We start from the raw sequence: 13958 nt of genomic DNA on the forward strand, positions 1-13958 counted from the left end.
GGGTGGGGGTAGCTGGAGTTGGACTCTTTGCAAAAACAAAACTAGGAAACCGAGAAGGCAGAGGGAGAGTCCAGCGCGGATTCTTTTAGAACAGAGCAGCACGCGATTCCGAAGACTGCCACAGAGAACCACCACGCGCGAGCCGCAGAAGGAAGGGGGGAGCGAGGTTAAACTGAGGAGAGGAAGAAGAAAAAAAAGACGTGCCGCACCAGTACTGATGAAACAGAGTGGAAGAACGAAATAAAATAGCGAAGAGAAAAAGCGCGCACAGCACGGCCAGTTCCGCGAGCAAAAAAGCGCGCACTCGACGACGCGGGTCCCAGCGCGCGCCGCTCAGAATCAGCAGCAGCTAGCATTGGTTGCCAGGGGAGACGCTCGCTGGCTGGCACGCACGTACAGGCGGGTTGCAGCAACGCCAGCGGCTAAAAGTGCCAAGAGCGAGAGATAGAGCGAAAACAAGAAGAACGCGGCCAGAAACTAAATCTGGCCACGGGTTCTCTCCTACAGCGAGCCTCTCACGCTCGGAGAAAAGCGAAGATAAAAAAAAAAAAAAAAAGGGACGCAATGCAGGCTCTTCGAGAGAGCCTCTGCCGCGAAAAAAGTTGTAATAAAGTAGAACGGTAATGAAACAAGCACGCGTCGTCCGCGAGGTACGAGAGGGAACCAATAAAAAAAAAAAAAAAAAAGAGAGGGGTATCCTCACTTCAGAGCGTTCGAAAAGCGGACAGAAAAGCGAGGCAGACCTGAAAAGGTTAAAAAACAAGATGCGCCCACTCTTGCAAGAACCGCACCGACCGGCTGAAAGGAACGAGAGAGAGGGCAAGAAAAAGATGCTCGAGATGGTTCAGATAGAGAGAGAAGAGCGAATGAACGAAACCAAGGCCGGATAAAAACAAGAAGGTCGGCTGGACCAGCGAAAAACTTTTGGCGCTTGTTCGCGCGGCCCGGAGGACGTGAGTTGTGTTGTCATGGCGACGCTCGTGCAAGAGACCAACCGAGATCGATTCGGCATTGGGCCACCACGCACGACGAACGCACCGGCCGAGGCTTCAGCGGGAGGTCAGGAGAAAAGTGGGGAGGGAGCGGACGCGCACGCACACGGCACGCAACGGCCGACGTGGGGAAAGAGGAGGACACACACGAAAAACAAAAAGAAAACCCTGCAGAACAAAAGAGAAAAAATAAGAAAGGACGACCAGACGTCAAGTTAACCAAGAGGCGAGAAAAATAGAAAAGTATACGGCCCGAAGCACAACAGAAATAAGCGCGCGCGGGCTATCAAGAAAGGAAAAGCAGAGCGTGCTTTGCAGTGCGTGGATGGCGGCCCCGGCGAGTTCGTGATCGGCGAGAAGACAGAAAAAGGCCGCCCACATTCTCGCCGCGTCGCCGGACCCTCCTTAGGTCTTGCCAGACTATGGACACCGATGTTCACAGCAACCGAGAGGGAGGGCGCGGAGATGAGGTGTCAAGGAAGAAGGAAAAAAACATTTTGGTAGAAATTCAAGAAAAACAAATGGGCGCTGAAACATAAATAAAAAATTCGGGGGCGGTGGTAGGTGCTCGTTTAATGTTCCAAAAAACATAACAAGCATGTAGCAAGACACAAAGCCGATGAAAAAAAAAAAAAAGTTGGGGCAAGCTACAAAGCGTAAATGGCAGGGGCTCTTCCCCGATTTTTTTCCCTAATTTAAGACCCTGAGAGACACTTTTCGCTCCAAGTATCGTCGCAAAGTGGCTAATTAGCGGGCCCGGCAGCTCCCATCTCCCGACAAGACGCAGGGCACCGGAAGAAAAAGCAGCTAATAGTGAGAGGCAAGCAGAGCTCGTCAAGCTTGCCCAAGATCCCCATCTTTTTTCTTTTTAGTTATGCCCTTCCTCTTCGAACACCTCCCGTTCACTGGACCGTGATTACGCTTCATTAGATGTCGACACTTGCCAGCGAGTCTCGATACGGAACGAAGGCTCAGCGCGACGGCAGCACGCGAATCGCCGAAAACACCGCAACGCCTGCAGCGCCGCAGAAAGTCACAATGAGCGACGTTTGGCATATCGGATCGCTTTCCCCGTCAAGGTACGCCGACGCTCCCGTCCCGCGAAGGGATTCAAAGCGCGCGACGCCACCAGCGGAAAGCATTCCCCCACTCACTCTCTCCCATTCCTGTAAAAAATGTTTTCCACCACCAGGAGGGCAGAGAGCCTACTCGCGGAGAGACCGTCAGCGCAATTTGGTAGCAGCGCGACCAGAACCCGCCTTGGGGAGAGCCGCGTTACGCAAGGTCGGCAGAGCGCTACAACGGTGATAAAAATATATATAGTATATAATAATCGCGACACCAAAGGAAACCAAAGTGAAAAAATAAAAAGAACAACAACGCAAGCGCGCGCAGCACCGCGATGCAGAAAATGCAAAAAAAAAAAAAAAGTGAGGGGGGAGAGATAGAAAAGCACTAAGAGGTATGCCGTTGTCGGGTGCAGGAGAGGGAAATCAGCTTCGCAGAACCAATTATTCACCCTATAGCGTCGATTTAGTCAGAACAACAACAGCGAAAAAAAGGCCGACTCTCCCCTCTCTCGCGGCGTGTGAAGAGTAGCGAAGGACGAGGGAGATAGAGGATGAGAAACGCGCATACGGGGCAGTCAGTCGACACGTTAAACAAGCGGGGGAGGGGGGCAAATCCTACCAAGCCCCTCCGCCGAAGCCACCGAGGCCGCGGCAATACGGGCGCGGCCGCCCGCCGCCGCACTGTTCATCATTCTCTCCCTTTTTTTTTATCTCTCCCACGAGATTGCTTGAAAAACAAACGCCACACTGAAGAGCTAGAGTATTTCATACCCTCCTTATGCGCATTTCCATGCATCGCGCCGAGGGAGCAGCCGCCGCTTCGAGCCCTTCCATTCCGAAGCAACCACGGGTGACACGCGACAAGAGCGCAATCGCGTAAAGCGAAACGCGAGCGAAGAAGCGCGCGATTACTCAAGCCGTTAAAAAGTTCAAGGTCGAGGCCAACCATGAGAAGCATCAGCTGAGAAACTTATTTAACGTCCTTCAGAGAGGAACGCTATGAGGATGTTTCATTGATAATGTCAAGGTACGAAACACCGAGTCTAAATCGATACGCAATGTCATCAACTGCTGCGCAAAGCTTTACACGAAGCAAGAGCGGATACGAGAAAACCATGCTGAACGTCCTTCGCAGAAAACAATATTGAAAGAAATACGGGTGGACTGCCCCAACAAGGGTGACCGATAAATCCGGCTCCACAATCGAGTGAATGAACGGTATCAAGGCAGTTGGAAATACCATGCATTCTGGCGAAAACTTCACCTGAACCCTTTACGGACTGCCATGAAATGTGTAGTCTAACTTAGAGTGTGTCAGGACACCCCATTCTTAGGCGAAATACAATTACTCTTGATTGAATGAAAAGCGAGTTTTAATGCGTCTAAGCGACGCAGGCTATGCTGGACTTTCTAGAAAATTACGTGCTACGCTTTAAACGGGACAAGCACAAAAAGCAGGATAATTTTGTTTTTAAACGGTCCCGATAAAGTTGCAGATAACACTGTAAATATCAGAAAATTGGAGGAGAATTAGGGCTCGTGTGTGTGTGTGTGTGTGTGTGTGTGTGTGTGTGTGTGTGTGTGTGTGTGTGTGTGTGTGTGTGTGTGTGTGTGTGTGTGTGTGTGTGTGTGTGTGTGTGTGTGTGTGTGTGTGTGTGTGTGTGTGTGTGTGTGTGTGTGTGTGTGTGTGTGTGTGTGTGTGTGTGTGTGTGTGTGTGTGTGTGTGTGTGTGTGTGTGTGTGTGTGAATAAACGTTTATTTACTGCCACCACGCAAGAGACAGCACAGTCATGAAGCACTGCGATACCAGCGTTCGACAGATTTCAGCTCACACAGCAACTCCTGCACACTCTCGTAAACTGCGTCATATCACTGGAAGCAACGAAAATACACGCCGATAGAACACCACAATGCAGGCTAATTAATCTGTCGCGACCTCGTGCGCTTTCTCAAAGCTGTCTCCAGAGTCGCGGAGAAGAGCTCCACTGCAGGGCAGCCGCAAAGCCAGCGCTTAGCTTACATTAATGGGCCCTTACGTAATAGCAACCGAACACAGGATGAAGACGATCACGTGACAGCGTAGAAAAAACTGAGCAAAGCGAAGAGGGGATTTCGAACACTCAAAGTATCACACAACCCTTGAAGACTCGGCCTGCGACATTTACCAAAGAGAAATGCCGTTAGAAATGCACCATAACATAGACTAAAGAAGGCAGACTAATACGGAACCAGCAACGCATAGGAGATGACCAAAATAAAAGGCGGCAGAAAAAACTTCAAGCGGCGACCCCCTACTTATGGCCCGCAATCCTGACGGCCACCTTCAACGACCCAGAATCCTGCCAGGAATTCCTCTTAAAATAACGTAGCGCTCCGCAGAGTACCATCTTCGCCAGTTAAACGAGTCTTACAGATGAGCATATGCATGCGATCCTTCACGCGCATTCTTTTTGTCGGCCATCTCGGTCAAGTTGCGCACTTATCGTTTCCAGCGCGAGCCGAATCGGCGGCTCCAAGAGGCCTTGAAAAACCGCCACTGTGCGGTTTTTCGAGGCGCGTCCTGCCCGTGAGCGTCACCGCCGCGCCGAGCACGAGGGCGACTGGTCCTGCGGCCGCGGCATGAGATGAGATCTTGGAATCGCGTGGACACGGGGCAGCCAGCGCCGCCCGCCTTGTGGAAGAGTGAAGATGGGCACGGGACACCGCCCCCTCCCTACGCGACTGAAGAAAAAAAAAAAAAAAAAAAAAAGTAGGAGGTAAAAAAAAAAAAAAACAAAAAAAAAACACGCAAAACGGGGGGGTACCTGCCGCCGCGACTGCTCGTTCTCGTCAAGGTCAAGCACGCGCAGAAGAGCAGTTCACGAAAACGCGTGCGTTCATCCTGACACGCGATCACGTGACTGCACGACGTCCGCTGACCCCCCCTCCGGTCTGCCCCAGCGGCGCCGTGTCACGATCTCGCCCTCTCCCTGTCCCTCACCCTCTACCAGCGCCGACATTCCATCTTGCCGCCTCCTCTTCTGCGAACTCTCCTCTTGCGTCGTGGCCCCGACGCCAACGTACGAGGCTCGGCGCTAAACAGGCTGCTAATTACGAGCCGCAAACAAAAACAACTCCGCAGTTTGCGCAGCGAGGTGTTTACACTGCGCGCGCTTATGTGGATGAAAGCGCGCCACAAGTCCTCAACAGGGCTCTCGTTTCGCGATGTAACAATGACAACGTTAAAAAATAATAAATAAATAAATATAAAAAAAGGCGCCCAAGAGTGCACATTTTAGGCCTTTTTTTCCGCGAGCTCGTATCCCCGCCAGATTAGCTGACGCCTCCGCCGGAAACAACCCGACGATAAATTCAAGCGTTTGTTTTGCCTTCGACGGATGCACACAATGTCGCCGGGTCGATTCCCTCTCGACGTAGGGGCGGTTGCACCTTCCCCAAGGCGCGGTGAGCTTCTTGAGCAGGGGAAAGAAACCCAAAACAACCCATGCCACTAATAAATGGCGTGCTTACTGTGCTACAACCAGGCGCGAATTCTTTAGATGGGAAAAAAAAAGTCCGCACTACTTGGCCAAAACGCTCGTGAGCCACACGACGTGCCGGCTGATTGTGCTGCCCGTATTCGCAATTCATGCAAAGCACTCTCGAAACCGGAGCCCGGACGGGTGTGCTCTTCCGATGGTGTTATGTACAACCTCCTTGTGTTCGGCCGAAGAGGATTCTTGAAAGCCGCGCCACGCGTCTCTGTTACGTCGGAGCCAAGGGACCACACAGACGATTTCCCCACCGGGACCCGTCGTATCCTCACGCCAAAAATAGGAGGTTGTCATTATAAGCCTGCGCTTGCCCAAACCCCACAGGCCTAACGACTCGATCAAATGCGCTTTCCCAAAGGTCTCATACGTCACCGACCGAAGGCGGGCACACAGTAAAATGGTGCCACGACAGGAATTCATTGGCAGCCTTCGCACCTTGTGCAGCTAAAGCGAAACTTCGTCACCATCGCCTCGTATTAACGCGACAAGCACAGCGATCCATTAAATTAACTTAGAGGGACACTGAGCACAATTAGAAATTCACCTGTGTTCATATGGCACCCACATAGAGGGCACATGGACCGAAGGCAGGGCCAACTATTGAATAGGTTTGGTTTGGTTTGTGGGGTTTAACGTCGCAAAGCGACTTAGGCTATGAGAGACGCCGTAGTGGAGGACTCGGGAAATTTCGACTACCTGGGGTTCTTTAACGCGCGCTAACATCGCACACTGGAGCGCCTTGCTTTTCGCCTCCACCCAAAAGCGGCCTCCGAGGCCGGGATTCGATCCCGCATCCTTGGGAACAGTAGTCGAGCGCCGTAACCACTGCGCCACCCGGCGGGGCAAAGTATTGAATTGAAGTTTATTTGCATCATATCACATACAATGTGTATATGACACTGGAAGCGCGAGGAAAAAGGTGTCTCACGGACACCTTGCCCCACGCTCCCATAGTGGCATCACGCAACAGTGGCAGAACAGCTCTGTGACACACACACACACACACACACACACACACACACACACACACACACACACACACACACACACACACACACACACACACACACACACACACACACACACACACACACACACACACACACACACACACACACACACACACACACACACACACACACAAAAAAAAACAATAAAAATGCAACAATAAAACAGCAATAGCAGTATTAATGCAGTATTAAGTAACTACTATGCACTAAACGAAGGTTATATGATCCTGTTTTGTGAGAAAGCACAAAAAAAAAACTTTTTTTTTTAATCCCACAGCAATTTTTATGGAACTCTGCTTATTTTGAAAGAAAAATTCGTAAACAGGAAAACGTTAGCAAGCGAATTTTCCTCTTCTGGGAGCTTGAACGTGACTACAACAAGTAGACACTAGATAGTTCATCGGGAACTTGTGCGAATTTTAAAGAGAGACCAGTTTACACTTCTGTCATCTACTTACCCCTCTCTTTTTCACTATACGTAAAGACGAACGTCTCAAATAAAATGAAATAAAAATTCTCGGAAAACGGAGTGATATGGGATTCGTACGCAAAAAAAAAAAAAGAAAAAAAAAACAACAAATCTTTACAAGTTTCCTTTTCTTTTTTTTTTTCCTTCTCAGTTTCTCCGATTTCATGCATGTTAGGACATTACAATAAGCAATGAGCTTATGAACCGATAGTCGATGAATGTACAAGGCGCGCTGCAACACTGGAACTGGTTTTTGTAAAGCTCGATCTTCTCTATTCGCGAAACAGTTTACGCCCGATCATTACATTGCCTTGTTTTTATTCCCGTTTTCTGTTCCTGAGCTGTGTCACTTATTCAACATTTCCGGATTTTAGTAGAGACGAGGGCATCCAAGATATATTGGGAGACTCATTTGAAACGTTTCAAAGTCTCAAAAACTCCGGCGATTTGGATTCATTGGTAATCTCTTTCGAAAACATTGTTAAGTTCTGTATTCAGCATTTTGAGAGTAGAAAACAAAACCTCAATATGCCGTGGATCAATGAGACCCCGCCGGGGTGGCGCAGTGGTTACGACGCTCGACTACTGTTCCCAAGGGCGCGGGATCGAATCCCGGCCTCGGCGGCAGCTTTTCAATGGAGGCGAAACGAAGAGGAGTTCGTGTGCTGTGCGATGTCAGTGTACGTTAAAGAACCCCAGGTGGTCGAAATTTCCGGAGTCCTCCACTACGGCGTCTCTCATAGCCTGAGTTGCTATGGGATGTTAAACCCCACAAACCAACCAACCAACCAAAGAGACATGTTGCACCTCTCTCGCTTTGTTTTCAAACCACATTGACGACCATTTGCTGATTATATCCTCTTCAACGATACTAAAGAACAACAGGGAAAAAGACTCTTACTATAGAAATACACTGCAGCAATTGATGAAAAGTAATGCCACAAAATTCTGGACATCCATAATACCAGTGCAAATGCCTTCGATATTGATGATGAGCCTGTCTTCGATTCATTATGAAAGGTTTCAACACATATTTTCAGTCTGTCTTTTCAAGGGATAACTAAGGAGCGAATAATTTTGCAAGCAACGCAGAATGTTCCATCGATGACGTCTCAATAAGTGACCAAGGTGTTCCTAACCTCATACTGAACTTATAATGCGAAGATGAGCATTGGCCCGGATGACGTTTTTACACCGTTACTGTCTTTGGACTAGCCGCTATCTGACTATCATCTTCCAGAAATCGCTATTCTTGGAAACCTGCAAAAATTTTGGAAGCCACCGGATATTATCCAACTACTGCCCTAACTTCGTAGTCTTGTAAATTACTAGAACACATAATTCACAAGTACATTACAAAATTTCTTGAAGGTAACAACATTTTGTATATATATCAGCGTGGCTTTCGGCGAGGGTTTATCACAATTTCCCAACTCCTTGAAGTCACAGATGACGTTGCTTAATATCTGCGCTCAAGTTGACGCTTTATTCATCGATCTATCTAAACCTTCTTCCCCCGAACTTCGTAAGCTGAATGCAATACTTAAAAAGCCCTCACTAGTGAATTGGATATCAAGTTTTCTTTCTAGTCGCATGCAGTACGTCAGCTTAAACTGCTGATGTATCATCCGGCGTGCCACAAGTATCCACTGCTATTCCTATTTATTCATCGATGATTTAGCAGAAAATACCGTTTTTTCTTTTTCTAGAATATGCTTGTGTGCCGATTTTTGTGCAAGCACAGGCCGATTCACTCGAGGAACCATCGGTCCGCGGGCCGCGCGTACATTACGTGTTCACACGTGTTCAAGCGAGAAATGTCGGCATTTCTCCAGCGAAGTTTAGCGGCGGGCCGCACTAGGTGTGGCAACCGGCCAATTCTTCCCAGAAGTGGACTCTCACCGCAGCTTGCGACTGCAATCGTGGGACAATAGACGGGCTTTTATGCCCGTGCCCTTTGGCTAGTTGATTGTTCGGGGTGCGGAGGGGAGGAGCTGGACAGAAGCTGGTCGGTAAGCCTAAGATGCGCGCGGAAAAAAGCTCGTCTCCTTCATTTTCCTGCTTTGTGGTGTTGTCAATAGCTTAAAAGTAATTAGCAAGTTTGGTTCGTTCAGTGCTTTTTCTGGTCCACTAGACGGCATCGGATCAATGTGCAGTGACGTGTAAACACGTGACGCGCGGACCGACGGTCACTCGTGTGAATTTCAACGACGAATCATGTTTGAAAACATGTGTCTGAATACGAAGATATAGTTGTTATTTTCCTTCTAATTTGTCGTGGTCAAAGTACATCAGCACAATATACGACAATGCATTGCGGAGGCTAGGGCACCAGAAACGGCCTCTTTCTGTTGCCCCCCAGGAAACTAAATTGGTCCTTAGAAATACGTCCACTTTTAGAATATGGGTCGATAACTTGGAACCCCCATAAACAGAACAACATCAATAAGCTTGAGTCGGTTCAAATGAAATCAGTGCGGTTTATATTCTATGATAGGAACTTTTCACCATCATCTGCTATTCCTACCTTGCTTTCCTTGTTGAGTAATCGGGTATTGTTCAGTCATCTCGTTTTGCTCTATTGAATGGATACCTGCTGTTTTCAAAACCTTCACCTAATAGAAACTATCATTCCTTTAATGCGTAGCCTATTTACGCACGCAGAGAAGCTTTCAAATTTATCTTCTTCTCTCATACCATTGAGCGCTGGAATTCTCTGCCCGGTGATGTACGCTCGTTGCCATCAGAACACTTTTTGAACACCGTAGGAAATACCTGATTACGTTTACTTGTTATGCGCTGTAGTTTAGGCTGCTTTAGGTTTTAATCGCTTCATTGCATCTGCTAACTCCTGACTCATTATACTGTATCGTTGCAGTTGACAGCTGATTTTCCCCCCTGGAATAACCTCTGCAGTACGCACTTGGTGGTTGAGGAGGGGATCTGTCGCCAATTGGTCCAACCTAGCGGCGACACTCGGATGCCGAGTAAAGTCCGCAGTCGAGGCACACCCCCATCTGGTCTGTTTCCCCGCGTGCAGTTGTTCTTGCTTTGCGAAAAGAGAGTTGTGCGTGCCCTATATACGAAGACGACGTAAGATCGCTTTTGTTCTCCTGTGATAAGCGTTGCCAGGTGCAGCTGTTATTTACACTATTCATTTAGTCTGCAATTCCCTGCCAGCTACTCTGCTCCGAGCTTCGGCAGCGCCTGCCTCTCTCTTCCGCAAATTCACCCGGCATTTGGCCTTTTGACCGTGGCACGCAAGGCTATAGATATAGTTGGTTAAGTACAGGGCTGAAACAACGAAGCAGGGAAATCAGGGGCTGTATACGGTTGGCCAATATCAGGTATATGCTGCTCCGCTTGCTTACAAGCGACCGAAGGCGCCTGGATGTCTGCTACCATTACACAGCAGCCATGCAGATTTATCAAATGCATGACACTGATACAAAACTGTGCACGGGCGTTCTGATTACCGCTTCGGCTGAGCCGCAGATTCCATACACAGGTAAGCCACGCGAGGCCTCTAGCATAACTTCCACTCGCGTTTCTGTCCGCTGGGAATCGGCTAGCGTCGTTTTTTAATGTATTTGTTTCCACAGGCACAGCTCCAAGTATTATCCATTAGTTACTGGTAAATACGAGTTCATGTTTGCCAAACCGCCCAGATAGGCATTGTCACGTTGAATGCCGAAAAAGCCAGCAGTTACTCCGTTGACAATATCCCCCTCTGAAGTTAAACGGAAGCAAAAACTGAAACGTCCAAACCTTATCCTTCTATTGTGGCTCAGGTTGTGTATGATATCGCCCACTAATGGGTTCGCATCAAATTTTAAATTTCATGCAGAGTCCAAATTTTGCGGCTTCGCGGTCTACGTCTTGGCATTGGAAGCCTCTTGGAGAGACAGCCTTCTGGAACGCTGCTGTACGAGCAAACAAGCCCCTATTGGCTCGATTTGGCTTCCATCGACTGTTTATCCGATGACGCTGCTCCGCTGATGACAATGCTGGCGACTGCGAAGCGAGTCTCGCCGGGATTGTCGCAAAAAACTATTCGCGTGCGCAGGGACAATTTTTCTGGAGAACAATTCGCACAATTGAGAAATGCAGTCAGAATTTGGGAGTCTTCTGAGCGAATTGTGAGAGTTGGCAGGTATGCGCAGACCCGTAATCCAGAGAAGATATCACGTGGCAGAGGCAAATATTTAATTGCAAAGCGCGTGAGTTTATAGCAACGTTTTCGTAAGTGTTTTGTCAATTACACTCAATGCTATTCTCCCGGATCCTGTGCGTCAAAATATATATTGTTAAGATATATATTTGCTGCACATATTTTTTGTGACACTTTCTTTTTTTTTTTTTTTTTTTTTTTTTTGCTGCTGTTGTCACTGACCTGTGACAGCAAGGCTTTGTGAGATGTAAACACCATTTTCAAGACTTCTCTCCAATATTTAGGCGACAGCATAAGTGACAGTTCTAAAATGTTTAGGTTGTTAATGCGAGGAAGGAGTATTTCAACGACAATTATGCGCAAAAATGATATGCGTGTGGAGCGAAAGCATTAGTATAGTGCTCTAGAAGATTGGGCCCAGTTGCTAAAAGACGTGTATGCAATTTGAAGCTAAGAGTGTCTTCTTTGAGACCTTTTCAAACGTACGGAAAACGAAGCGCTAACTTGCAGGCGTCAGACCACCCTGCAATGCATTGTGAACGATGCAAACAGTCGAATACAACCAAAGCTGGTAGTGGCCAGCACACAGAGATCACTGTTATGCCCTCAATAATTTGTGCTGCCTATTTCATATTCGAAATCACAGCAAAATATGCACTGGAGAAATGCCTGAGCTTGCTTTCCTGTCTGCCAGATGTCTCAGCGGGATTCCGCGAGTGACAGATACGGCGTCTTTCCTTTCCTGCAAACCAATTATAGAACGCCTGTGAACTTTGATGCATTCAACGGAACGCCGGTTGCGTTCGACAAGGTTGGTTAATAATAATAATTGGTTCACAGGAACGAAAAGGCGCAGTATCTGTCACACTTGTTTTTGATTTGGTTTGTGGGGTTTAACGTTCCAAAGACGCCGCAGTGGAGGACTCCGGAAATTTCGACCACCAGGGGTTCTTTAACGTGCACTGACATCGCACAGCACACGGGCGCCTTGCATTTCACTGCCATCGAAAAGCAGCCGCCGCGGCCTGTTCGACAAGGGGCACGCGATGTACAGTACCGTGTGCAGCAGCAATAATAATAATAATTTGTTCACAGGAAGGGAAAGGCGCAGTATCTGTCACACTTGCTCTGTGGACACCTGAACCGCACCGTAAGGGAAGGGATGAAGGTGGGAGTGAAAGTGGAAAGAGAGAAAGGGGAGCCGTAGTGGAGGGCTACGGAGTAATTTCGACCACCTGGGGATCTTTTTTTAAACTTGTCGTGTGTTTTTTATGCGCTTTCCAGGTTTAACATGTCTAACCAACTCGCCCAAACGCTGCCATTATTGGGGGTCTTTAACGTGCGCTGACATCGCACAGCACACGGACGCCACTTCGTTTCGCCTCCATCGAAACGCAGCCGCCGAGGTCGGGTTCGAACCCGTGAACTCCGGACAGTAGTCGGGCGTCTTACCACTGTACCAACCCGGCGAGGCTGTGCAGCAGCAATGCTCAGGCTTTCGCATTTCTGCACTGCAGGTTCTTCAGTGCTCTCGGAATTTTTCAGACTGCAATTGGTTGATTACCTCCCTTTACACGCTTTCTAACCATTCACCACCAAGCCCTTTCCTGCTCATTCAGTTTAAACATTTCTAACTTCTCGCCACCGGAAGTAAAGTACCACGTGTAACCCCCTTTGGACCTTGACATTACCCCTCCCGGCTATTTCGACGTCTGATTGACTTATTTGCCTCTAAGTTTTTAACTAATTAACCCACATCAACCCCTTTGTCACTTGCACACCTTTCCTTGACGCTATATATCCGATGGTACCATTTTTTATACCAGCTAGTTCCTCTTTTAAAGCTCCGAGAAGGTCGTGCCTACGCAAAACCCACAGCCAGACAATGCTTACGCATTAAAACCCGACTCCGTCTGATGTTGCTACTAGTCAGCGCAGTAAAACAGTCCAATGCTATAAACTGTTCTTTTTTTCTTTTGTCCGACTGTAGTGAGAACAATTTCTTTATTTCTAAAAGTTGCATGGAAAGTGGCGTACGAGAGACTCCGTGTATATGGAGGATGATGCAGGTTCAAAATCGGTTATTCGCTATAAAAAAAAATGACGACGATTACGGTACTTTCTAATGCGAAATTTGAGCGCAGCTCGTCAGCTGTTTCAGCTTTTCTATAGATTTAGGCAACTAATTCGAGCAAGACATATATGTACAATTACAGACAACTGGTTACGAGGGACAATGGCGACGACGACGCGAAACCCAGGAACGGGCGCCAAAGAGCTGCGCTCTAAAACATCGCACAGTGTACATGGCCTCTTTCACATTTCGCTTGCACAGAAGTGCAGCCGAGATTCGATCCCGCGACCTTGGACCCCGCAACCGTGGCCCACAGCGGCAGCAATAACAGCTGCGTTGATGCTGCACCTAACAAAACAATCCCGGCACCTCCGCCGAAGCGTCTACAACGTAAACACCAGTCTTTCCGGTCAACGATTCCAACACTAATGCGCAACCATCGAACGATCAGTTATAGTTTATTTCCGCATATGCAACCGCTTTGAGTGGGACATCGTGACAACAGAAAGTCCCTGAACGACCGGCCTTTGTGCCGAAGCTTCGGCCGGAACAGCGGGCGATGCTTCTGACGCGTTTGCAGCGCATTTAACGCTCAAGTGCGTCACGTGTCGTACAAAGTGATCTCCAAAACTCTATCCT

General features: G+C 48.3%; 1 protein-coding gene across 3 annotated transcripts in view; it reads right to left on the reverse strand.

Annotated features, from left to right (window-relative positions):
* LOC146187421 (uncharacterized) overlaps nucleotides 1–13958 on the reverse strand; it is a 175650-nt gene that overhangs the window by 31226 nt on the left and 130466 nt on the right. The window lies entirely within an intron of this gene.

The sequence above is a fragment of the Amblyomma maculatum genome, chromosome 6 (assembly GCF_055883805.1).
Source record: "Amblyomma maculatum isolate TAMU_Amacu chromosome 6, ASM5588380v1, whole genome shotgun sequence".
NCBI classification, from domain to species: domain Eukaryota; kingdom Metazoa; phylum Arthropoda; class Arachnida; order Ixodida; family Ixodidae; genus Amblyomma; species Amblyomma maculatum.